This window comes from Apaloderma vittatum, unplaced genomic scaffold, assembly GCF_000703405.1.
Source record: "Apaloderma vittatum isolate BGI_N311 unplaced genomic scaffold, ASM70340v1 scaffold36275, whole genome shotgun sequence".
Classification (NCBI taxonomy): Eukaryota; Metazoa; Chordata; class Aves; order Trogoniformes; family Trogonidae; genus Apaloderma; species Apaloderma vittatum.
Window position 1 is genome coordinate 3,790 of NW_009719461.1, and position 3,399 is coordinate 7,188.

At 47.6% G+C, this 3,399-nt stretch overlaps 1 long non-coding RNA gene across 1 annotated transcript in view; it reads left to right on the forward strand.

Moving 5' to 3' along the window:
• Window positions 1-3,194, forward strand: part of LOC104274883 — a 6,742-nt gene extending 3,548 nt beyond the window's left edge. Inside the window, exons 2-3 of the long non-coding RNA XR_717829.1 lie at window positions 2,290-2,615; window positions 2,966-3,194. This is a non-coding gene — a long non-coding RNA (uncharacterized LOC104274883). The remainder of the gene's footprint in view (window positions 1-2,289; window positions 2,616-2,965) is intronic.
• Window positions 3,195-3,399: the final 205 nt, after the last annotated feature.

A 3,399-nucleotide genomic window follows, 5' to 3' on the forward strand; every position in this document is an offset into this window, starting at 1 on the left:
TATTTGGGGATATTCCTGCTCGCTTTTGTTTTTCTTCTTTCTTCACAAATGTGGTGGTCAAAAAGATGGAGTGGGATTCCAGGATTAATCGCTTGCTTTTTTTCTGCCTGTATGTCTTGCATTTCCCAGGCTGACACTTGGCTTTTTCTGGATAGTGCTGGCCACTTGCAACATTATTGATCCCAAAGCTCCTGGGCATAGCTTTGCTGCTCTCCGTCCCTTGGCTGCGGTGCCCATTTAGCCTGGTGCCTGCTGTTGCCTCTGTGGAGGGTCAAAGTGGAGCAGAGAGTTTACATGGAGCTTGCAGGCTGGAGTACACATTTTTTGTGGCGATTAAACTTCTGCTTTTAATGCCTTGGCATCCCTGTGTGGGAAACCCTGAAGTTCTTTGAGATGGGCTTCTTTTCCTGTGGGTTTTTTTTTTCTTTTTCTCCATTCTCTTGGTATTTCTGTCTTTTTCCAGCACTGTGAGGGGTTTTTTTTGCTTTTCTATTCTAGTTTTTCTACATGAAGCAGTTTTTTACTTCCCTTTGCACTTACAGGCCTGATCGCTGCTACTTCGTGTATTTGTGATTTTTTTAGTAAGCGATTAAGTAGATAATGACGATATTTCCGTATCGGGCTTTTCACAAGCTACCTCAGTTAGGTTAGTTGGGAACAGGAGAATTAAAACACTCCTTACTTCATGCTGCCTGCAGAGTTGGAAAGACAACCTTGCATCCGTGTAGGCTCAGCCTACGACTAGGCGCCTTCCTGCAGGATCGCAAAGCCTAAAAATCTTACTGGGATTTTGCTGAACAATCTGCACATCGTGTGTCCCGTAAATTCCCTGACATCTGCTTGGCAAGCCGTGGTATGCATCTTTTTCTAGAAAGTGGCTCGAAAGAAACGAGGGATTTCTGTTTTCATCTTTAATCTAGAAAGCCTTCTGCAAGTTGCTTTCACAGATCTATTTAAAGGAAGACAAAAGTGTGAAGTTGCCCACCAAGAGGATTCTAGATTTTATTTTCCTTTTTCAGCAACTGGCTTTGGATTGAGTCTCTTTGAATAAAGGTCTTACAAGCTGCCTTATTTGCTCCTGCCATCTCTCCTCTTCTGAAAGTAGCATCACTTCAGAGACTTTTTGGAGCGAAGGAGCCTCTTCCGAGTGCTCAGGGCTTTTTCTGCACCTTCCCTCAGAGGTGTGGTATTGTTTGGTTAAGGTGCCCCTTCCTTTCCAGCAACCTTTAATTTTTCTGCAGAGGAGTTTAGTAGGTTCTGAGATCACCTCAGCTCTCTTCTCAAGGGAAATTCAGACTATAAAAAGTCAGCTTTCCTGTCCTTGTTTTGTTGTAAACCTGCTTGCACTCTGGGAAGAAGAAGTAACCACGCTTTTTGCGTGTGGCCCAGATTGCGGGATCCAGCTTGTTAGAGCCAACCCCCGGAGAAGAATCGGCCCTGCGCGTGTCCTGCTGCAGGTGGCAGAGCAGTGGCGTCAGTTCGCTGATGTCCCAGGGCTTCCTGGTCCCGCAGAAGGACTCAGTTCTGGGTAGTCCTCAGGAAAGCCCAGTCCACTGCTTTTTCCCCAAAATCCCTGCGCTTTTTGATAAGGAAGTTTGCGCAGAGCTTCTATAGGGACGGCTCCTTGAGTAGCCCTTCTTCCCCTGGTTTGTCTTCGAAGTAAAAATGGCACCAAAGGGATCCTCCCTGTCTTATTGCCATCTTGAGCTAAGCTCAACGTTCACCCCCTGTAGAACCTTTCTACGGTTCTACAGTTCTATGACCTCATCCATGCTACCACCTCTCTTGCTTTCCCCTCCCTCCCCCACCACCACTCCTCTTGTCTGCCCTGCGACCACACCTAACCCAGACCTAATGCCAGACCTAACCCAGACCTAAGCCAGAAGGGGCAGATGAGCCCGGCTGGGCCCAGGCTGCCGGAGGAGTTGGTTCCCCGCTTCAGATAAAGCAGGTCCCAGGTAAGGAGGCCAGTTTTACCCCCAGCGAGGCTCTCCGCTCCGCCGGTGGCTGAGCGGCGGCATGGCCTTGGCGGTGCCCTGGCACCCTTGGCGGAGCGCTTTCTTTGGCTTAACGATTTTTACCGGAGCATTGCCTGACTCCTTAACGTAACGTTAACTGGCAAAGACACTATTTACGATTTGAATGCGGAGCGCTTTAAAATATTAATGATTCGGAAATGTAATTGGTAGATCTCTTAAGCAGTCGAGGAGCTTGTATTAAGTGCTGCTAGCAGTATGTTTTCCTTTTAACACGCCATGCAACGTGTAATGCCTTTTCCCTCCCATTTAGGCTTGCCCGTATTCCCAGTGTCTCCGCACATGAAGAGCCTTTCATCCACCAATGCAAACGGCAAAAGGCAGGCTCAGCCAAGCTGTACTCCAGCCTCGAGGTTGCCTGCCAAACAGCAGAAAATTAAAGAAAGCCGGAAGACAGATGGGCTGTACACAGACGAAGAGGAGGATTTCCAACATGCATCTCTGCTACAGAAATACGAGTGTGAGAAGCCATCAGGGAAACGTCAGTGTAAAACAAAACACTTGGCACTGCAGGAGAGGAGAAGGAGGTCATCTCTGACAGGGGATGACACCACAGATATCGAAAATGCTGAAGATAAGGTATCTTTATTTAGATTTAATTGTCTACCAGCCTCTCAGAAGACAGAGCCAGCCTGCTTAAAACTAATGCGCTGTCATGCATTCAGGGTAGTGGGGCTTGCATTCACGTCCGTCTGTGGATGCTTTGCACATTTTGTATTTCCTTTTCCCAACCCGAGTTAAAGGCGCTGTTGCAGGGGGTGAGGCATCTCACGCTTAAAAGTGTTAGCGGGTCTTTCTTTCTTAAAAAATTAAAGACGAGCAGAAGAGCGTAATTCTTTGCTGGCAAAATATAATCCCATCGCTGTGTTGTAAAAAAAAAAAAAAAAAGAGGATTAAAAATCCCACAAACCACAATATGGTTTTGACAGGTCACAGTAACAAGGAAAGTCAGGAAGCGACCGGAGCCTACTTCAGACTGCGACTCCTCGCCAGCAAAGTCGTACGAGCAGAAGCTGTACGATCGCCTGCAGCAGACGCCCTCTTTGCTGCCCGTCTCACAGCCCTCCCAGCTGCCAAGGAGTCCCCCCCGAGCCGGCCCATGCCTCCCGAAGCGCGGAGGCTCATCGTCAATAAGAACGCGGGAGAAACGCTGCTGCAGCGGGCAGCACGCCTGGGGTATGAGGTAAGGGTTCTTCCAACACCCAGTGCGGTGATTATTTTAATATATTTTATCTCAAAAGTTAAAACCCTCTTTCTGGTTTTATAGTGATCTTTAACAAGTTGTACAATCCTTGCTTTTGTTGTTTGCGAAGAGCATGTAGTTTGGGAGAAGGTTCTTTATTTTTTGTTCTTTTCTCCGAGG